A 24,345-nucleotide genomic window follows, 5' to 3' on the forward strand; every position below is an offset into this window, starting at 1 on the left:
ACATACACTCAGAATAAACAGACATCAGCATGCCCGCCGACTGTGCCCGCACACACAATTAATAACTTTAACACAAACCTAACACACTCGCACTGTACAGAGATACAGAGCGCACTAATGTTCTTTAACCCTCCTCTGACACGGTGGTATCAGCTTCTACTGCACTACAGCGAGGAGGACAGAGGGAGTACAGGGAGAGAAAGAGAGAAAGGAGTGAGAAGAGAAGAGAAGAGAAGAGAAGAGAAGAGAAGAGAAGAGAGAAAAGAAATTAAAAGAGAAGAGAAGAGAGAAGAGAAGAGAAGAGAGAAGAGAAGAGAAGAAAAGAGAAGAGAAGAGAAGAGAAAATAGAGAAGAGAAGATAAAATAGAGAAGAGAAGAAAAGAAGAGAAATTAAAAGAGAATAGAAAATAGAAGAGGAGAAAATAGAGAAAAGAAGAGAAGAGAAAATAGAGAAGAGAAGAGAAGAGAAGAGAAGAGAAGAAAAGAGAAGAGAAGAGAAGAAAAGAGAAGAGAAGAGAAGTGAAGAGAAGAGGGGAAGTTTGAGAGAGAGAGAGAGAGAGAGAGAGAGAGAGAGAGAGAGAGAGAGAGAGAGAGGGGAAGTGAGAGAGAGAGAGAGAGAGAGAGAGAGTGTTTAGGTAGAGGGTGTGGAGAGGTGCAGAGCTAGAACAGGATTAAAGGCTCTCACATACTGTTACACAACACACACAGAAAAAACGCTCAGCATCAAGTTATCAAAGACGTCACTTTCCAAAACAGTCTAAATTTGAGACCTCACAGCTGGATCACAGCAGCAGTTACTGACTACAACAGTAGACTACAGAGTAACAGACTACAGACCTCTGAGGTCACGTCATCGTTCTGTAGTCTGTGTTGGCCCCATTGTAGGAACTCCAGGTCTAAGCTAGTTCTCTACACCCTCAGAAATAAAGGTACCAAACTGTCGCTGGGTCAGTTCCCCTCTCGTCACTGGGGTGGAACCCTCAGGGGTCCGTCTCAGTACCTTTAGTCAGGGAACATAACAGAACCATAATCCACTGAAATGATATGTTCTAAGCTGTACTGACTCCACACACCCCGTCTCGTCTCCAGGACTTTATTTTACTGTTCTGTTTAAAACATTTCGATTATGAAAAGGTACAAATACGAACTTTTCACCTGGAAAAACGTATTTAAGGTTCACAATCAGACCTTAAAACCACTGTTGAACCTTTGAGGGAATATTTACACTGTTTGTACCTTGATGAGCCAAAATTGCACCAGCACAGAACCTTTATTTCTAACACTCTATGGCTAAATTTAATGCAGTTCTTGAAAAACTGCTGCAGTCCAAACTGTGAGACGTTTGCCATTTTTCCACTGAACGTCACTGCATCCTCTGTATTACGAGGTTGTTAAACAGCCAAAATATGAACGTTGCTACATGCAAGCTGGAGTTTATTTTACACCGGACACCCTTATTAATTACAGAGTCCATAGGATGCCCTCTTTGCCGCAAGACCTTCCTGCCCTTCTAGATCTGCCCCGAGCCCACTGTAAGTGCTATTACTGTGAAACGGCAGCATGTAAGAGCAACAACAACGCGGTAAAGCACACAAACTCAAAGAGCGGCGTCGCAGAGTACTGAGTCTAGTAGCAGGGTAAAATCGCTTATCTTCAGCCACATCATGAAAGCATGGAGCAGTGGAAACTCCGGAGCAGTGGAAACATGTTCTCTGAATGAATCATGCTTCACTATCTGGCAGTCTGATGATGAATCTGGGTTTGGTGGATGCCAGGAGAACATTGCCTACCGGAATCCACAGTGCCAGCAGGAAAGTTTGGTGGAGGAGGGATGATGGGCTGGGCTGTTTTTCAGGGTTTGGGCCCCTCAGTTCCAGTGAAGGGTGATGTTAAAGCTACAGCACAAAGACATTTTACACAGTTACATCTTTCCTGTTCCACCATGACTGAGCCCCTGTGCACAAAGCAGCTCCATAAAGACATGGTGTGACCAGTTTGGTGTGGAGGAACTCCAGTGGTCACACAGAGCCCTGACCTCAACCCCACTGAACACCTCTGGGATGAACTGGAACGTCGATTGTGAGCCAGACCCTCTCATCCAACATCAGTGCCTGACTTCACAAACGATCTTTAGACTGAATTGACAGAAATTCCCACAGACTCTGTCCAACATCTTGTGGAAAGCTTCCCAGAAGAGTGGAAGCTGTTACAGCCACAAAAGAGGCAGGGGGGGGCAACATACACACACACACACACACACACATACACATTGGCCACTTAGTTTACTTATGCACTCTTACATACCACATTACTCCCTGATTCAATCAAATTGTGCTTTTCAACATCTGGATATGTTTTTCTTCAGGGGAAGCCAGAGGAAGTTTTCAGCCTCCGCTCCAGCTCCCACACCGGTCATACAGGGGCTGTTCGTTTTGAAGAATCATCCACTTTCCCACCAGAAACTGGTCAACAACAGCTTTCCTAAAGGAAGTGCAGCTGCACTGAACACTAACTCTGTGAACTCAGTGATTTCCACTCCAAGTTCCAGTGACCTTAATGCTCTACACACATTTATGCGCTTCCTCCTTTAAAACCCCTTCACCTGATAAGCTCACTGTTAAATCAAACGTTTGGCCAAAAGGCGACTTTACACAAATTTCTCCACCTTAGCCCAAATGTAGTCGATCAACCAGGACAGGGTTTGGTGTCTGAAGTTTGCTTCTTCAGTTTTGAGTTATGAGGTATGACACACTGTTCTCTATAGAAATGTAGCTGAAGTCACTAGTAGCAGAATTGTATCCGTACTTTAGTGCATGTTTATAGATAACAGTGCATCATACAGTGTTGCAAACCACGTAATGAACTCTATTAGAGACACTGAACACCTCCACACGCTTTGAGACGAGTTTATGATGATTTAGACACGCAGTTAGCACCACGCTAATTAGCATAGCTTGCATTACTTGTCAGCTATATTAGCCTTGTAGCTCCAGTGCTAAAACTAAAGAGGGGTCATTCCATGCCAGCTCACCTCATCAAGGGCCTCTCTGATCATGTAATGGGTTTACATTAAAAAAATGAACCTAAAACAGTTTAATTCATGCAGCTGTGCAAAATACTGCAAATGTTTTTAATTTAGGAAGTAAGATTAGTCCATTTTGAGAAAATACAGGGTCAAAAAGGCCACATTTTTAGTTGTGAAGCTATTTTAAAATTATTGTGTAGCTTCAAATATTGCATGCAGAACTTATTCAGTTTGATAAATATATATAAGATTATATTTCACAAGGTGGAACGTTGAACATTAAAAGTATATCCTTTAAAAAACAAACCTGTTGTGAGTATTTGTCATTTATAAAACAATTTATAGTGAAATATTAGTGTTGTATTTATGTACAGTCAGTGTTTCTGCTCAGTTCAGTCATGCTGTAAGAACTCAGCATTTATGATGGGGCAAACTTTAAAGAGCCCATATCATTAAATAACAATTTTCCCTCACTTTTCTTTTAATAAGAAATTTAATGTACTATGTAAACAATGTTAAAACGTACAAAACGTATCATTCACTCCACAGTCCATACAGTCCAAATATGGAAAATAAACTGCAGAAGCAGCCCATTTTGAGTTCAACGTCTTTGTGATGTCACAAGAACTAACCCATTCATATATATGTGCCTACATAGTTTAGCCCCGCCCATTCACACTGAAATTATAAGGAACGTTTCAGCTCGGACTGCTTTCTGAATGAGGCAGAGAACCAATTGTGGCCAATCAGAACAGAGCTCATTTACATGTGTCAGCCTTAAAGTCACAGTAACAGCTTGTTTAATTCTAAGGGATAAAAAAGGATGGAAAATGATGTAAACAAGGAATCATGACACAAACATCATAAGTTGACCTCAAGAAAGAAATAAAATACTATATACTACTGTGTTATTATTATTATTATTATTATTATTACTAGTAGTACTACTATTTACTTCACTACTTACTTTAGTATTTTAGTATTATTATTAGTAGTAGTACTATTATGTAGTATTTAGTAAAGAAGTATGCTATACCTTTTTAAAAATTCATATAGTTGCTTGAATTAATTTGGAGTTTTTGCTTACATTTTTTCATGGAAACCCATGACGTGATCGGACAGGGCGTAAGGGAGTTGGTGTGAAATGAGCCAGAAATAAACATTAGACATGCCTGCACTACATTTAAAATAAAGGGGGGAAACTGGGTAACTTTAGTTTTTTCTTGCAGGCTAACGCTTTAGCCATTATCATACTACAGCTTTAGAAGCTAATGATGCAAACAGGTGTTTTAATAACGACACACACTCAATTACACACATCTTTTCTGGCTCACTGTTCCAGAAGCAGCTGTGGGTTCATTTACTAAAAGTGAACCTGCAGTTTGATCTTCTTTGTTAATCTGGAGGAAGCCGTTTGCAGCTGGACACTTTTAGACTCACTCTGACCAATCATGGCGCATGGGTCTGACTCACTCTGTCGCCACGGAAACGTACCAAAACAAACAGAAGGCCGCCAGCAGCGCCGTGAGGTTCAGATTAGATTTCAGCCTGTACTCCTACTGCAATCTGGAGTTACAGAGGAAAACTCCTCTTTCTCTACTACTTCATACCCCAACTTACCGTTGTACCTCCTGCCTTTCTGAAAGAGCAGCGTTTCATTTCTTATTGTTGGACTACTTAGACGAAAAAAGACGATTCATTTCAACTTTAACAACTAAATTCAGTAGCTTTAGTGATCTATTTTATTCTGAAATCTGTTTCAGGTCAGGATAGTGATAAAACTCCTCCGGTTGTATGGTTATGATTTAAAGTCTGGGCGATACGGCAAAAATATATCATGATACATGATATGCATCATGATATTTGATTTTTCTGTGATTTGTAGAGTTCTAATTAAAGGATAAACCATGATTTCATTCATCTTTTGTAAAAATAAACTGAATAAAGAAAATAAAATAAGGTGATGTTGTAATGGGCTGGCATCCAATCAGCTGCTCGTTACTATACAGTTTATGTAGTTTCTGCTGTTGTTGCTGTTGTTGTTTACAGGCTTTCTGTAATAGGTAATAATAAGTCTACATTTAATCACTGTCCAAAGAAAAACATGCATGTTATTTATTTTTAGTTTTTTATTTTTTACTTTTCTTTTACATTGTGTGAAAATTTCAGGATGATTGGACCAATAAAAATGCTCCAAATTTGCTTGTAATTAAACCTATTTACATGAACCTACACTGAAAGTAGGGAAAGGTTTTGCTCTGTCCTGTAATGTACTTTTTTGGAGATACTTGATTTTCTTTGGACAGCGATGATGTGATCCATGTTCCTGTTCGTTTTCTCAAATAACTGCATTGTTACGTAATTTAACACGATAATGATAACGTATCGCCCGGTCTTACGCATTACTGTCCACAGCATTTCATTCCTATTGAGCCACTAGCTGAAGCGTGTTGGCCGTTCTGTATTATCTCTCTCCGCCGGAGGGTAAAAAACTATTTACCCTGCTTATCACAGTTAGATAGAAACACACAGTGTCCTGTTCTCGGGTCAGGTCTGCATGTGTGCGTCTCTAAACTGTTGGTTTTCACAAAAATGAAAGCAAAACAAAAACTTATAAAATATCATTTAAGGTCCTCAGCATTTGGACGTTGTGGATCAGATTATTTATCCATTAAAGTTCACCTGTACTGTATTTACTGCACTGCATGTATATGACTGGACAAGTAATGCATTGGGGGTGACCAAACTTGTCGTCTTGGGGGTCCTAAGTGTATCTGTGATGGGCTGAAACGACAGAAAACTTAGCTATCATTACGTTCCATCACTGGAAGAACATCTGCAGGCCAACAACATGGATTTTAAGTTTAAACACGGCTGTAAACGCAGTTTTGAGAGTAAATATTATACTTTTTACTACAAATCATGAGCGCATGGACGTGAGCATGTTGGCCAGGGCAGCTGTTAAGGACGTGGCTGAGAAGGTAGAGATAGCGGCTCACTGCTAACTAGGCTAACAACTCTAGCTGATGTCAGCTGATCCAGAAACAATGAAAATATATTAGTATGACAAACTAACAAGTTTGTACATTGTTGACTGAGAAAAGACCTCGTAGAAGATGTCGGTTCCTCATCAGCAGCCAGCTCTGTTAGCGTTAGCTCATTAGCTCCTCTGAAGAGGCAGCTTCTGTCACTCACCCAGCATGAAGCCTAACTCGGATATTTCTGAGTAATAAAATATGTTTTTACATTTTAACCTGTAAAGTAAGCCTAACAGCCTTATACTAATTTTAGCCAAAGTCAGTTTTTCTGTTTGTGGTTAACTGGACATTCGTTCATCCCTGATAGCAAGAGGACAGTGGACTGTTGGCACGCTGATGGCAAAGCTGGTGGTCCACTGGCGATTTGCTCAGCGTTTTTCAGCAAGTATTGGAAAAAAATTCCACTTATCACTCATTTTCTACTCACAGTCCAGTTTACTTCACCAGCTTTCTTTAGTTATACATTATAAATTAGTTTAGTAAATAATTTTAATCACTAAAATCATTTTAAATGTTGTTGCTGACACTGTTTCTATAAAATTATTTCACATCAGGCCTGGTCATTATTTTCTTTTTCTCTTAGTTGTCTGTAATATTTGTCTTAGGTTATTTATCTAAAATGAAGAGCTCTGTGAATTTAAAATCTGTTTGAGGAGATTAAAACTAGTTAGACCAGCAGTGGCAAATAGCCGACGGGGTGCCAACCTTATCAAGTCAGTGGACCGATATATGCTCGCTGGCTGGGATTAGCTGTTACAGATATATGAAAATCAAAAATAATCAGAATGCACATCCCTACTAGCAACTTGCTAGTATGGATATTTTTCACTGACCAGAGACCTGTGGTTTCGGTCATCTAAACACAGCTATTAGCTGGTAACTGCTAGCTACATTTGTGTTCTTACATCTGCGTTGTATGGTGTGAAGGGTCACAGACCATTTTGGTGTATTTGGTATTTTATATTACACTATGTTTAAAAAAATATAAGCAGCTGAAAAATCAGAAGTTGTGTTAAAACAATTCTCTCATTGGCCAAGAGGGGGTTACAGGGATGGATGACTGACTGGGCTAGTGGGGTCAGTGCCCAGGAGCCTCTGACTGCCAGGAGGCCTGAGGGGGCTCAAATACTGCAGATATAAACATCAGATGAACAAATAGCCCTTGAATGTGTACAAATGACTAAATGAATGAAGCGATTTAAGAATTAACAAGGCTAATTGTGCTTATCGCAAGACTATGACCTGTTCCTGAAGGGTTCAGTGACTTTCTGCTGGGCCAGATCAAATGTACTTGTTGGCCTCGGGCCTCACTCAAGGCAGCCCTGCATTAGACAAACTTTGGGTCCAAGACTTCTGTGCACAAAAATGGGCCGGACCCAAAATATAATGGTTGTCAGAGTCCAGATTTAAACCCTATAGAGAGTATTTGGTCTCACATTTAACACAAACCTGCTGACAGTGTTTTTCAGCCGTTTGAAGGCGTCACTGCTGAGTGGAAAAAAACTGACTCTTCGTTCTGTAAAAGGCCGTCTGCAAGTTTACACACTTCAACAGTTAAAGGAATCAAAGGGAAAATCTATCACATCCTGTTACTTTACCATTTTTCATAATGATTTGTTGTTAAGATCATCAAAAGCTTAATGTTTCACCAATTTAAATAAATAAAGACGTTGGTGTAGACTGTGTGGACTGTGATGGGTGCTGCCTCCACGTGTTTCTGTGTAAGTGTATGTAAATGTTACAGTGTGCAACCCAACTCAGACCACACTTACAGCAGAAACCAATGGGAAAATGTTTCAGCTCATCCTAACAGCATGTGCCCATTGACTTCTTTCATAAGTTTTTATAAAATTCAGGGAAAAGTGTTGAAATTACTGTCTGTGGTAATCAACCATATGTTACACATATAGCCCAGAGATGAAGATTAAAACACTGGACTAGCCCTTTAAGTTTAGCAACCAAAACCTGTCTTTTTCTAACAAAAGCTGCAGTTTTTGCAATAAAAATGTCCCCCAAAGTGATAAAATATTCATATTTTCATCAAATCAGGCACAATCAGTCCCCGCAAAGACCAAAAAACATGTGCTGTGTTCAGGTCAGCTGTGTGTATTTAAATTACAGCGTTGCTTTCCTGATAATTGTTGTACCTAAAGACCACTTTTCAAATTACTGCTGTTGATGCACAAATAACACACCAGAACGCCCACCCACATTAACTCAGACACACACACACTCTCCGGCACACAAAGGCTATTATAAAGTCTCCAGTGAGTCTAACAGCTTATCAACTAATCTGATGGAGTGAGCGTAACTAAGTTACACAGTTCTCAAGGTGAGAGCAGTGCGTGAGCTCAAGTCGTACACAGACCATGATCACATAGTATAAGAGGTTGTTCTTCAGTGGTGAACCGTGACTGTTAGAGCCAGGCCTTCAGTTCAGGCTATAAAGGTCAAAATCTCAGTCAGAAACGAGGAACAAAAAACACCTATATGATAATGCAAATTTCCGCTAGCTCCCCAATGGGATTCTCGCAGTATATTAGCGCTAAATCATTTGCTAAGATGTTTTGCATCATTAACTAATTATTTTTTAAAAACTTCCTATCAAAATGAATATAGCCTCATAGAAAGCAGAAACGAACAAGACAAAGAAATAAATCTTTTGTTGCATTATATTCCAGATGAATAATCACTGATGAATCCTAACTTTAACAACTAAAATATGCAGATATAAATAAATGTTTCATGCCTCATAGTTATTTCAATACTGATTTAAGATGGTCACAACTACGTGATAAAATTACTAACGATTAATCAATTAAAATTTGTGTAGTATAAAGCCGTGTTTAGCAGTCTGACGGTTATCCACAAGGACACTCAAGGCACTAAGCTAATGGTGATTCAAGTTGCTAGATTAAATGTGGGCATTTAAAGCTTGTAACAGATGATACAGCAACATTATCTTACAATTTTACCTCAAAATAACTGCTTCAAAATCATTTTGACGGTATACTGATTTATAATAGTCAGAATGGCGTCTCTATCATTGCTACTTTGGGCTGGAACATCTGCTACAGCACTATGTAACCTTGGAGGAGCATCATGAGACCTCTGGATGCTGCAGATGACACAAAGAAACAATCAAAATTGTTAATGTTATCCTTAGTGTCCATATGCCTGCATGACCCATGTGCACGTGTAGCTGTAACCTTCAGCTCGTCAACAAATGCACATGTACAGCTGTCCATGGGGTGGCGCTCAGAGCATGATTTTGTTTTTATGACAGCGGTGTAAAAATGAAATACACTTCGCAACTGTAGGGGGACCCCAAGAGCAAAAAAATACCAATTCTCACATAATGCTACTTTAACATATACTTTCATAGCAGTCCATGCTTGTCTAGGAATTCCAGGCATTTTGTCTTCACTAAATTGGACCCACCAATCAAAATGTGACTGGTTGACTTCTGTGTTACTTCCTAAGTATGCTAGTAAATGGTAGTAATCTAATGTGTAAGGCTTTCAGTACAACTCCTGAAGTCCTGACCAGTGGGAGAGCTCGCTTGGCTGCATCTGTCTAGATTAACAGTGAAATGAGAGCATCACTGCAATACAGTTTAAATATAACATGCAAGATGAGTATTTTAAATAAAGGTAATTTAAAATTACAGATATGTTTATTTTAGTTCAAAGAAATCATTAGGCCTTCTCTGAAGACCTAGAAGGCCCTGAGGGTTCCTCACTGTGGTTCTCCGGGTTCATTTAACTATTACCATGCTATGCTTTGTTTGCAGAATCCAACAGCAGCAGAAGTCAGTGAGTATTGCTCACAGCGACCTCAGCTACTGAAACATTCACACTTAACAATTCCTTTCACACAAGAATAGGTTCTGGCTACTTTCCCATCACTTCTGGCCTGGCAGTCTTTGCTTCAGAAACACCTGGGGTGTTCCCCAAAGCAGGATTTCTCAGATTAGTCAGATAATTTAAGCCCAAATTCAGGACTCTCCAATAGGAAAAGAGCTTCCTAATGATCTTTGGGCTTAGGTTATCTGGCTAAGTGGGAAATCTTGCTTTGTGAAATAGCCCACTTAGTCATTTGCTAAGATGTTTAGCCTCATTAACTAAACATTATTAAAAAAACTGCCCATCAAAAGTAGCCTCATAGAAAGCTAAAATAAATGAGACAGAGAAACAAGAGAAAGAAAGACAAAGAAATCTTTTGTTGCATTATATTTAAGATCAATAATCTTTGATCAATCCTAACTTTTAAATCTAAAATCATAACTAAACTAAATAACCAAAATTATATCTGCAGATATAAATAACAGTGTTTAGTGACTCTGATGTCTATTTCAATACTGGTCTAAGATGGTCACAACCACTCGAGCAAAATCAATAACTTCATTAAATACATTAAATCAATTTAAATTTGCATTGTTGATGAGCCATCAATGATTGATTCACAACTTCAATGATAAACAGGACATTATAAAGCCGTGTTAAGCAATCTGGAGATTATCCACGGGGCACTCAAGGTGCTTTTCTGTGGCTCACTGAAAAGAGAGGAAACCCACACCAGCAGGATCTCACAAAGGTACATATGTATGAAGTTGAAATTGTGTGTATGTGAAGTAAAACTGTGTATGAAGTGAAAGGTTTTGTTTAACGTGGTCCAGGGGTCTAGGCTGGACAGCTCAGCAGGCAGCTAACAGGCTAACAATCTCCTCCAGTAACATTCAGAGCCGCGCTTTACTGTACAATTCACTGTAAAGCTGCTACATACAAAGTTAATGTCATTAAACTCAGTGTAGGAACTGAGTGAACACCACCACATAACGTTACACTTCCCATAGAAGCGCCAGTGGAAATTAGCATGAGTGTGGCAGTGTCAATTGGGCAAAGAGAGTCTACTTATAAAGGTAATCTGCATTAAACACTGCTAATCACGAGTGTGGCTGTAAAAGTTTCAGGAATTCATTCAAGCATGCATTCAGGTTGACCTTTGTGGTTTTTGTTCATGAACAAACATTTCACCATAAATGTTTGCACACAGGAGCAAATAGTTTGAGGCAACAGACCAGCATGAAAGCACATTCAGTATGAATTTAATAGGAAATCCAATACAGCTGTCAAACACCTATGACATGCACAAGATACAACCTCAGTGAGTTAAGGATGAGGCTCAAATGTTTGCTGAAATAACTTAACCTTTTCGACAGTCAACAGAAACGCTGTGTTGAAAACGTGTTTGTTGCTAGCTGTGCGTGACCACAGCAGTGTTTTCCATCTCTCAGGTTATCTCTGCAATCGATCTGTTCAGGCTTGGAGTTTAGAGGAAATGCAAGAGAAGTCATTTTAATGATTGGAACACAGCCTGAAATGTGAAGGACAGGAAAGGGAGGGAAGGAGATGGACAGAAAAAAAAGAAAAACCTGGGAAGTTAATTTGTAATTAAAACGTTCATTTGTATTCAAGTTATGCCATAAAGCCCTCCCATTTTGCAGCGATAAGCAAAACTAGAAAGTAAACAGGTACTTTGAAATTGCCCTGATGTTTTTGGCACACTGGAAATCTGAGCCTTCAACAAGCATGTGAATGTGGCATAAACTCTTGTATAACAGCCATGAGTCATAGCGTGTTTGCATCTTTCTTTCCTTCACACACGAGTACTTCAGCTTCTCCAATACAAAGAGCGTCGTATTCACTCATCTAATTAAGTCCTGCGATCTTCAGTTTCTTCATTATGTTATGCTGGATGACATACTACAGATAAAGTTACAGAAAACTGTGAAAGAAACTCACAGTAACAGTGCACTATAATGTAATGAATGGCAACAGCAGTGGGCCCAGAACAGAGCCCTGAGGTACACCATTTACCAACATTAATGTGAGTGTAGATCTCCTCTGAAACCGAAAAAATGCGAACGCGAAAAATGCAAAAGGAAAAAAAAACTCATAAATGAAATCACACTCAACACCTCTGAGCTTAACAGACATCTGAGGAATTTCTTGGATGGACAACATGTATCATTTTGGCAATTAAGCAATTTACGCAGCGTGTGAGAAATCTTCAGTGACCAAAAATCATAAAACTCTTCATTCCTTCATGCTCTGGATGAAGAGGGAAAGAACGGACTTTAAACCACATGTTGAACAGCCATCGCAGGGGTGTGTCTGATTTCCCTTCAGCACTGTCAAACAAAGGCACCAGGAAAAAACACTTACAGAGTTACAGAGGTGTCCATTAATGCTCCAAGCACATGTACACTTTCATGCACACGCATTCCTGCTCAGACATGGTCAAGGATCCGAATTACAGAGGAACTCCGCACACACAGCTCACATAAAGCAAGTAAGCGAACGGATGAGGAACTTTTAAGGCTGCAAATGCATTTATGACTCTATCTGACGCTGGAAGGAACACGTGAACCCTCAGCAGTTCCTAAAAATGCGTTATATATCCGTGTGAATAAAAAAAAGCCCCCAAGTGGAAAGGTGTTTCCTTATTGAGGATTACGAAATGTGATCACCACTAAAAGTTAAACGTGTCCATTACAATGCAGTAACAGGACGGTGTGCACGTTGTGTGTTTGGCTTGTTGACAGCTTATCGAGAGCTGTTTCTTCCTGTTTGCTGATGTAAACACAACAATCGACACGTTACAAAAGTCAGTGAGGAAAGCTGTTTCTTTCGAAAGCCCTCCAATCTGGGCTAAAGGTGATCAGGTAATGTGATCTGGATCTCTGCATAGGTTACTGTTTACCTGCCATCCAATATACTGTGTGTGCATGTGTACCATAGCCATGCAGCAGCTTGCCCTTTGAGGACAGAAGCCGCATTCCAGAGAGACAGATAATAATTCTGTAATTCTTCGTTTATCCCTCCTCCTCTCTCCATCTCAGTTTTCCTCTCTCTCTCTCTCTCTCTCTCTCTCTCTCTCTGCTTCCTTATGCCCAGAAGGTCTACAACAGACCTTCCCAAACTTATCTATGACCTCAGTGGAGGCTACTCTTTCACCAACTCTTGCTAAACAATCAAATCAAATACATACAGACTTCAAAAGGCCTGTATGTTCCTCTTAGTAATTATATTTCCTAAAAATTAAAGCCCTAATCACAGCCCCTCCATTCCATCACCACATGCAGTGACGTGAAGATCTGCTCATGTTTCCGACTGTTTCCTCTTAGCAAACGACCAAATCATAACAAAGCCAACTGCATTATTTTGAGTTTGTCTACAGACACGGTGTCAACACCTCAACCACACAAACACAACCAGCAATTGATAAACGCCATTATTTTTTATCTTCACTGTAACTGTGTAACTGTTCAATCTGCCGTCTCTGAGACTGGGACTGGGACTGGAATTGGTATCAGTCACTCAAACTGGGATAAAACGGGATTGCAAAAAAAACTAGGATTGGGATCAGTCACTGGGACTTGGATAAAACTTTGAGATTGGTTTCTACGATTGAGAGATCAGGATCTGGAAGTCGGATCAAGCACTGAGTTTTGGATTAGGTTCTGGTTTTGCGATCAGACTCTGGGATTAGGGTCTCTGGGATTGAGACTGGATGACTCGCTGTGATTGTTATCCACCTCGGAGACTGGGATTATTCTCAAGAAATTGTTTTTACCCTTTGGGATTGGGATCAGTGACATTTTAGGGTTGGTTTCTGAAATTGGGGTCACTTTATGGGATTGGTATCAGCCTCTGGGACTGGGATTATTCTCAAGAATTGAGATTACCCACTGGGATTGAAACTATTCTCTAGGATTGGAATTTGTGATGTGTATTGGGGTTGGTTTCTGGGATTGGGATCTCTTTAGGGGGTCAGCCTCTGGGACAGGGTTTATTCCCAAGGATTGGGGTTGGTTTCTGGGATTGGGATCACAGTCCAGTAGAGGCTTATTTTCTGTGCAGTGACATTTCCCATTGGGAAAGGATTCTGATGGGGAAGCCATATTGCTACGTCTTATTACATATTGCAAGCATTTTAATTACAGTGAAATAACTGCAGAGGTCAAAAATCACAGGTTTGGTTGACGAAGCATTAAATGCAAAGCTGCACTATTAGAACTGATTGCAGTCAAAAGCTAGAGCTTTTTTAAGGAGGACCATTTAGAGTTACTGACTGATGATTAGCTAATCTGGTCTTGTCTGGAGCAGCTGATGATGAAAGCCCATCACTCAGTGGCATTAATCAATCACCTCCAGGGCTTGTGGTCTTAAAGCTCTCCAGAGCAGTAGACGATCATCAGGTGAAGGGATTAAAACCAATCAAAGCCCAGGAAGGCAGGTTGAGATAGCGAGATTCCTCAGTTAGCCAGATAAAAGTCAAGGAGAAGACGACAGGCATGTTTGTAATGGAATGTCCATATTAATGAGGAATCCTGCTTTAGGAAATTTCTCCCAGGTCTTCCTTTAGTTTTTTGTGAATAGACGCACAGAAACGAGCTGCTGTGTCTCATCAAACCTGCAGACAGGTTGGTGTAAAAGTACTCATGAGTGGTCAGTGGGCCGAGCTGCTTAACCCCACTGCACTGGCGCGTTTGTTATTAGGGGTCAAACATGCGTCAGTTTATTACACATAATCCAGAACAACTTATATTTACTTCTACAGCGCAATCCAAACAAATGTGATGGCTGGAAGTATCCTGACTTGCTGGACAGTCCATGGTCTCTACTGAGGCGGAGGGAAAATGTTCCAGCTTTCAGCAGCAAATCCCTCCAGATTCAAACACAGCTGCTGTTTTCTGGCAGGATTCATGTGGAACCAGAATCACACCATTTGCATTTGTCTCTGAATGTGTGATTAAAGGAATAGTTTGATGCCGTTGTGCCCTTACAACAAATTTAGTCTATCAGCCAAGATGTTTCTGATATGTGAAGTACGGATAAAATTCAGGTTTCAAGTGGGGAACCCTGAGGACCACCTAGGCCTTCAGAGGAGGTCTAAGGTCTAAAAAATAAATAAATAAAAAATACATGACATATTTTTAGTTAATTTTTGTAGTAATACTCTTATTTCATTGTTATTTTTGGCTGAAAACAAATGTCATCCAATCAGAACAAAAAGATGGTTCTTCATAAGGTTCTTTAGTAAAGAAAATGGTTCTATATAGAACTATGAACACTGCAAAGGGTTCTTTGCATCCTGAAAGTGTTCTTGAGATTGATGAAGAATGTGCTGTAGATGGTCCTATATAGAACATTTTGAAAAGGGTTCTATATAGCACCCAAAAGGGTTCTTCTATTGTTACAAGCTTGACATTGTAACAGTAGAGGAACTCTTTTTGGTGCTATGTAGAACCATCTACAGCACATTCTTAAGAATGCTTTAATCATGCAAAGGGCTCTTTGAGTGTTCATGGTTCTAAAGAGAACTATTTCCTTTACTAAAAACCCTTTGAAGAACCATTTTTAAGAGTGTAGGTAGATAAAGTCCAAGCGAGCTCTCCCATTGGTTAGGACTTCAGGAGCTGGACTGAAGGCCTTACACTTTACAATTAACTACCAACACAATTAGGAAGTGACAAAACATCGCTCTAGAGCTTCTGGAGGTTCTAGATACGTCACTGACTGTGAATATGAGCCGCAGTGTAAGCAGGTGTGGGTTAGTTGTTAGGAATGTTAAACAGTGGCGGCAGCTCTATGCAGGACTCTTTACTGAAAGAGTCACTTTAACACTGATACAGTCAAGCTCAGATATATGATAATGTCTGTTACAAACGTCTAATAACCTATATGGAACGTCTTTTACAAGCTTCAGATGTTCGTGTTTAATGTAAAACAGCTGAAAACGTAAATGTGCACCAACATTAGCTTAGTGCTAAAATACTACTAGAGTCCCATAGGGGTGCTAGCAGGACTTAGCATTACTGCAGAGTTTTGACATCTATAGCCCAAAACTGAAGGCCTACAGTCTTAAAAAATATGGTTCTTTTGTAAAGGTGGTTCTATATAGAACCAGGTACACTCAAAGAACCATTTAAGCATGTTTGCATGGTGAAATTGTTCTTCAGATTGATGGAAAATGTGCTCTATATGGTTCTATGTAGCACCAGACATGGTACTATTGTTACAGTGTCAAGCTTGTACCAATAGAAGAACCATTTTGTTTGTGCTTTATACCATTAAGCATGCAGATGGTTCTTTGAGTGTATGGTTCTATATATAACCATTGTCTTTACTAAAGAACCTTTGAAGAACCATCTATTTCAAGAGTAGATCTGATAGTCACAGTTCACCACTGTAGATAAACTATACAGTTTCAAAAACCACATAAACAGGTTTATTAGAGCGACTTCACAAATTCAGTCACACAGCTGAATGTTTATTGTGGGGTATAAGCTTCCACTGCCTGTTAGCTCCACTAGCCTTGTAGATCCAGTGCGAAACTATCCTAAAACCAAGCATGTCTTAGCCGATCGACTACATTTGGGCTCAGTTGTGCAAAAAAAAGGGGTTTGCACAAGGTGCCGCAGGAACATAATGCCACACACACACACACACACACACACACACACACCCGTACCAGCTCCGGGGGAGACTCCTGACTCCACACACACCTGTAGGTTGCGCAACTCACCTGGAATCTCCACAGAAACAAGCCCGTACACGGCCGACAGACGGGTACAGACACACCCTTTCACAACAATACACTCACAATATCTCTCGCTCTTCCTCTGTCCCCAGCACACACACACACACACACACACACACACACACAGAGTCATGTGCAAAAGTTTGAGCACCCCTCTTTATCTGTGTTTATTTGCTCTATTTATTTTTTGCTGTTTAACAGCAAAAAAAGAAAACAAAATCCAAAAAATCTGGCAAAACTTTTGCACATTCCAAATATTATGTATCATTTTTTCCAATATGTTCAATTGAGCAAATAAACATTAACTGTGTATTAAGATGTGCAGAGGATTGTTCGATATGTTAACTTTATTTACACTTACAAAATCAACAACGTGTCATTTGACCGGGGTGCCCAAACTTTTGCACACGACTGTACATACAAGACATTCTCACGAAAATGATGACAGGTCACAGTCATCGGGCAGATAATTCAGTAGGTAATCTGAGCTCTGTATGGTCCCACACATGGTCATATACGTTTTTTAAAATGTACATAAAAGGCCTGAAAACCTTTTTTATTCAATGTTTATTTTGCCGAAATAGGGTTTGGAATACATTTTGGAATGAAATAGTGCATCTGGAAATATGTGGAAAAATCCATACATTTCTTTTCTGTATGGAACAGCAGAAAGTTACTATACTACGAGTACTAATACAGAGTTAAAGTTTAAAAAGAGTTTAGAAATGAAATGAAAGTTGCAGATAAATGTCTGTTTTAGTTCTCAGAAGTCATTAGGCCTTCTATGAAGACCTGGCAGGCCCTGAGGGCTCTGCACTGACCAACACTTTCATTTTCCACAAAAATGTCTCTTCTGTTGCTGTTTGAGGTCACAAACCGAACTTCATTTGGATTCTGTTCAAGTGTGCATGAATGAGATGCTTCAGACGCCTCTGAAACTTTTGCCTTGATTAAAGTGCTAAAAAACAGCTTTTCTCACTCAGTTTTCTGCTCTTTCCTCAACTCAGCCAAGACAATTCTGGTGTCTGAAGTTTGCTTCTTTAGTTTTAGCCCTGGAGCTACGAGGCTAATGTAGCTAACAAGCAATGAGAGCTTATGTACACCAATTAGCATCATGCTAACTGCATCACAGATTTGCCTAAAATCACGTGAAGTCATTAATCAGCTCTATTAGAGGTTATTTATTTGGTTATCAATAAAAATGTAATAAAACAACAGACAAGGTTCAGGCGCTTAGCTCCACTACATGCTTTCGTCCGTTTATGTAGATAAAAAGTTCAGAGCAAATCTATTGAAGCAAACTTCAGACACCACATGTCTTGGGGCGACGTGTAAATTAGATTTTTCACCAATTTATCCACTTAAAGACTTTGTTTGCCCCTTGTTTTCCAATAGAAGGTTGAAGTCCAGAGTCCCCTAAAGGTGTTTGGGCGGTAGGATCCCCTTCTTGAACGAATGCGACCCCTCGGCTCAGGTTAATGTACAATCCCCCTCAGGCAGAATCAGCCAGACAACACAGTCTCATAGAGCTCCTTCTTCCTTTTAAACTTCTTCCAGCTGCACTGTTTATAGTGTTAAATATTATCTGTTTAGTCTCAACAGTTCATATTTTACAGATTATAAAAATGTCAGTTCCTTATTTTTTCTTATTCCCGAAATTTATGATCTGAATGCACCAACGCAAAAGTACAATGATGTTGTTTTAGTTGTACCAATAAAGCACCATGAGCAGAACTAAAGTGATCTGCATTAAACTGAATTCAAGTAAACTGAACTTTAACAAACGAAACTGCCTTGAATTGAAATGAAAGGAACTCATTCAAACAGAGCTGAACAGAGCAGCAACAAACTGATCAGAACCAGATCAATCAAACCAATTTGAAACAAACCTATGAGTTGAGCTGAACTGATTTGAATTGAATGGAACTGGATTGAACTAAATAAAACCGAACTGATGCAAACCGACTTGACTGAAACTGAATTGAATTTAAGAGACTTGAATTTAATTCAACAGAATTGGATTGAAATTGACTGAACTACATTGACTTGAACTGAACAGAATTTGATTGAAGTGTACAGAACTGAAAAAAACAGAACTCAAATATATTGACTTAAACTGAACTGAATATAATTAGATTTAAGTAAACTGAATTAAACTGAACAGAAGTTGAACTTGAACTGAGCCGAACGAGCTGAACTTGACCTGAACTGAAATAAATTGAACAGAAATGTGTTGAAATGAATTCCTCTAAACTAAAGCAAACCGACTTAAACTGAATTGACTTAACCAAAACTAGATTTAAGTGAAGTGAACTGAACAAAATTGAAGTGAATTGAACAGAATACTAAACTAAACTGGACTTATGTAAACTGACTTGATCTGAACAGAATAGAATCAAACAGACCTGAATTGAACTGAACAGACCTAAGATGCAAGTGAACTGAATTGAATTAAACTGAACTGGATTAAATTCACTTGACCCAAACTGAATTGAAGAGAATTGGGTTGCAGTGAACTGATCTGAATTGGACACAATTGGAATGAACTAAAGTAAACTAAATTAAACTGAAATGAAGTGAACTGACTTGATTAGAACTGAACTGAATTGACCAGAACTGGATTCAAGTGAATTGAACAGAATTAAACTAGGCTGCACTGATGTAAACTGACTTTGCCTGAACTGAGTGAATGGAAACAGACTTGAGTTGAATTGAACAGAATTGAGTTGAAGTGAACTGAATTAAACCGAACTGACCTGAAATAAATTGACGTGAGCTGAACTGAACAGGAATTAAACTGAACAGAAGTAAATTGACACAAACTGAATTAAACTGATATGAACTGATCTGAATTAAACTGAACTGAACTAAATTGCCGTGAACTGAACTGAATTAAACTGAACAGAAGTAAACTGACACGAACTGAATTTAACTGATATGAACTGATCTGAATTAAACTGAACTGAACTAAATTAAACTGATGTGAACTGAACTGAATTAAACTGATGTGAACTGAGCTGAATTAAACTGAATTGAACTAAATTAAACTGATGTGAACTGAATTGAATTAAACTGATGTGAACTGATGTGAACTAAATTGATGTGAACTGAACTGAATTGGACAGAACTGACATAAACTGGCACGAACTGAATGGAACTGAACTGAATTAGACTGAACAGAAGTTAAATTAACTGAAGTGAACTGATTTAACTTCAAATGAATTCATCTACACATCTGTAAATTTAACCACCAACATAAGTGGAAAAAGTGGAAAAAACACTTTTTAAACACTTTCAGCAAGAAATTGACCACCAGCGAACTTTATAACCTTTATATCTCTTCTTTAATCACTTTAATCAGCTCCAGCTCACAGCAGAGCAGCTACACCTTCTTCAAAAGAGTAAAGAAAACTAAAGCACTAAAGTCTGGACTCGTCTATCAGGAGAGAAAAGCTGCCGCACACATACAAGAGCAGATTCCCACACGGTAAGAAAAGCAGGTTTCGATAGACTGAAACTAAAACAAGTTTGTGGGGTTTGTTGAGGACTGAAACTAAAACTACACACTCAAACGAAGTGTCTACAGTGTCTACAGCCTCCGTGACAGCAACACAGAGACATAAAGGTCTACCAAACTTAATGTGAACAAGTTTAAACTCGACTAATCCCAGACGAAACTCAGCTGAGCTCTTACCGTTCAGTATGATTGAGAATATCCTGTTTTCCTTAAAGTCCTAAAGTCCTACTCTCCCTGGGAAACCTGCAGGTGAGCCATTTCCATGTCCACAAGTTCAGGTCAGCTCCCTCTGAGAGTTCTCTCACATCCTGCTCTCTGTGCCTCTGATCTCTTACACTGAGCTGTTAAAGTCCACTCTGTTACCTGAGGCTCCACCAGGTGGGAACAGAGGGGAGGGCCCAGTCCCTGTGATCAGAGCTGCTGCTCTCTGTCACCACCTGCTGGAACTAATCCATACATACACTGAAATTCTGTGTTCAATAAATCATCTTACAGTTTCTGCAGCAGATTAAAAGCCCTGTATTTACATTCTTCACACATATTTCCTCTATTAAAAATCTCTTTTAAAGATTATTAATAATAACAACAACAATCATGACAATAACTTTATTTAAGTGGCACCTCTTGAAGATAATATATGTATATAGTTGTTGTTGGAACAAAACCTCATATCCCTCATAAATAGTTAACTTTGCAGGAGAAGTCATGTAGGTCTACATAACCAGACTTTTTTCCAAGTAATTCTGATCTGTTTCTTTTGGTCTGTTCTTCTTACACAATGTAAACAGCAACAGGCGTCTACAAATTATGTCAAAAACTGAAAAGGCAAGTTTATTTATATAGCACCTTTCATACACTGCTGTCATATAAGGGCTTTACAAATGAGAAAATACAGTCAGAAAATACAGATTTGTTTAAAAAAAGTAAACAGGAATAGAAATTAATTAAACATTATTAAATCATGATTAAAACATTAGATTTGAAGGAAAAAAATCCTTACATTAAAAAACAAGGATGGTTAAGAAATCAAATAAAAGAAAATAAAAAATAATAACAATATATATATATATATATGTGTGTGTGTGTGTGTGTGTACATATGTACACACACAGGGTTTATTTTCTTATTTTACTGAGCCCCAGCTGTGAAACCACATAATCAAAAGCGCTTACCCTCAGTGGTGTGACATCATCACATAGGTGGGCGGGGCAAGCATCACATAGGAAGTTGGCCCAGCGAAGCATGAGGTGAGGAACTTTAGCTAGTTTATATCATAAGGTTGTAAAATTGTCGTAGCTAATTTACTCCACAAACGTTTAATGGAAACATTAATATGATGTAATATCACAACAAAATCAGTCAGAAATGTGTTAATGTCGTGTTTTTACTTTTGGAATTTGTTCTTATTTTGTCTCATAGTCGTCGTTATGCCCCTGTTAGGAGTTCCGGGTCTGAGCTCCGTTAGGGTTTTCGAAAAATCGCCTCTAGCGCCCCCCTGTGTTAAATAAACATGTTCAGAACCCGATACGTTCTGTCCTGTGTACATTCTTCTCCCGAACATCACTGGATCCTCTGAATTACGAGGTCGTTAAAGAGCTATAATACTAATATTGCTAAGTGCTAAAGCTACTGCACATCAATTTGATGTCACTAAGCTACACTAAACTAAGGCGGGCTGTGCCGCTGCTCTGACGAGCTGAGCTACCTTATCGAAATGTTCTACTGTAGCGCTTAATTACAGGTATACCCGTAAATAAAACCCATGGGTGGGATATTCTGATAGGCTAACACTCCTTATCAAAAATACTTTCCGTGTTAAACTACGAGGCAGAATTTCGCTTCTTTTTTTCGCAGCTTCTTGTTTGAATGTTCCCGTTCCACCTTAAATGGTGCCGCAGCTGTGACTAGCTATCACAAACATTAGCAAACGAGTCAAACTGACCTGTCGGTTCTGAGAAACAGCAAAAATAAGTTAATGTCTCTCAGCTGTTCAGCGGAAATAGAGAAACCTCCTCATATCAGGCCTTTCAGCCCTCCATGAAGCTGAACTCAGCTTCTTTTTCGCTGCTGCTTGTTTGAATTTACCCGTTCCACCTTAAATAGCGCAGCAGTCCAGAACGTGACTGCTGCACCATTTAAGGTGGAACGGGAAAATTCGAACAAAAGCTGGCGAATGTCCTCAGAAAAATGTTCCCAGCATTAAAATAATAATGAGGATATTCTGAGAGCCTAAAACAGTTTATCAGGGTGAGCAGTGATCAATAAGCTGAGTCTGTACTGGATCAGCCCGAGTTCAGGTTCGTCTGTAGAGCTTTTCAAATCCAGCTAAAAGGAGAGATCTATCGGGTTTCAGTGAGCATCAGGTGAAGAACAGAGAACTGCTGATTTTATTCTGACTCCTTTTCATTTCCCCTCAGGCTGAACATGGAAATGTTTACTACCAAAACCTGCTAATGGAGGCTGCCAGTCTAATGACGTGAATGACCTCGTAATTCAGAGGATCCGGTGGTGTTCGAGAGGAGAATGTTCTCAGGACAGAACGTATCGGGTTCTGAACATGTTTATTTAACACAGGGGGCGCTAGAGGCGGTTTTTCAAAAACCCTATTCATTCTGGTCATAGAGAAATGGAGCTCAGACCCGGAGCTCCTAATATGGGCATAAGAGCACGACGACTCCAGAATGACCACATGACTACAGTGGTCTGTTCATCCAAACACAGAGTGGTTCTGGGCTATTGGGTAAGTGTGGTTCTGGGTGATTGGGTCAGAGCTAAAAGCCTTCGCTAATGAAGAATGGAAGTAGAGAACCACTGTGTGAGCTCTGTGTGCTCTACATTAGTGGTTCCCCACCTCTCCACGTGTGTGGACCCTAACCAACCACCGAAGTGTTCGTGGACCAGCTGGATTTTCTAGCTGTTTTAAACCGAGTAAACAGTCTGCCCCAATACACTAACCACGCCGAACCTCACAGTGAGCTTAGCCTTGACCTCTGAACCCGGCCTGACACATCCTGAGTACATAACATCTTCAGAATTACAGAAATTTGTTGGTCTAATTTTTAAAATTTATGTTAGATAAACTCAAAAACTCCAAAACTGTCCTAGTCAGCCTTATTTCACCTTAAAGAAGATCACAATTAAATATGATATATAAGATCATAACATTAAACACTGTAAAGTGAAAAAAATAAAGAATAAATCAAAAAGCATTAAATAGAAAAATGAGAACATTAAATAAACAACAAACAAATATTTTGCATATTTCTCTAGTCTATTTATTTTATATACTACTTTTCAGATACATTGATGTTTATATAAAGACTAATAAATGATAAATTCTAGACTTGATTAAAAAAAAGTCTGGTGAGCCAATTTTACAGTGTGTTTGTTTATAATTATTTGCTTTTTTAACCAGCCTGGTGAATTATTTACTACTTTATTTTTTTGTTATAAAAACATTTTTATTATTAGCGAAGAATCGTTTAAAGTTTTCGACATCAGATTAACAGCCGTGTTTTTATAATCTTACTCAGATTTAATCTTCTAAAGCTTCTGATCAAAAGCAGTTACAGAAAGTGAAAGTGCTGATCAGATCATTAATCACTTAATCATCAATAACTGAAGAGGATCAATGAGACCAAAGAGCAAAGCAGTGTGAACTGCAGCTTCATCATCAACATGATCAAAAAGGTATGAACCGTTTTTTTAAAGCCGGTTTTCCTGTTAGTGCTGCTGCCGTTAACCATGTGAGCTCCCTAACATAAACAAACAAACAAATGAATAAACAAATAATATCAGTTATTAAAATAGCTATGAGATGAAAATGTAGAGTAAGACTGAAACAAAACGGATAAATTTTTTTTTTTAATAAGTTTTTCAACTTTATTTTTTGTTTAAAGGTTCTGTCAACAAAACAAAAAAAATGCTAAATAAAAGTTATGTTATATAAATAAATACAATTGTATTGCTCTGAGGGTCTGAGCTGGGGGTGCCCACGTTCACACAAAGGGTTAACCCTTCAGCTGTTGGGCAAAGTGGTCAATATAAATGAATCAGAATAAGTTTTTTAATTACCTAATAAAACAAATGATTCAATTTGGGATTTTAGGTTTGACTCACTCGAAAAGTTAAATTAAAATAATTTGAATTTGTAAACG

The 24,345-nt window shown here is 39.0% G+C and overlaps 1 protein-coding gene across 3 annotated transcripts in view; it reads right to left on the reverse strand.

Moving 5' to 3' along the window:
* The window catches only part of si:dkey-157l19.2 (uncharacterized protein KIAA1522), a 48,372-nt gene extending 27,847 nt beyond the window's left edge, over positions 1-20,525 (reverse strand). For all 3 annotated transcript variants that reach the window (XM_036562145.1, XM_036562143.1, XM_036562142.1), the window contains exon 1: positions 20,366-20,525. The gene's annotated coding sequence lies outside the window, so the exon portion shown is untranslated. The remainder of the gene's footprint in view (positions 1-20,365) is intronic.
* Between the last annotated feature and the right edge of the window lie 3,820 nt (positions 20,526-24,345).

Source organism: Colossoma macropomum, unplaced genomic scaffold (genome assembly GCF_904425465.1).
Source record: "Colossoma macropomum unplaced genomic scaffold, Colossoma_macropomum, whole genome shotgun sequence".
NCBI classification, from domain to species: domain Eukaryota; kingdom Metazoa; phylum Chordata; class Actinopteri; order Characiformes; family Serrasalmidae; genus Colossoma; species Colossoma macropomum.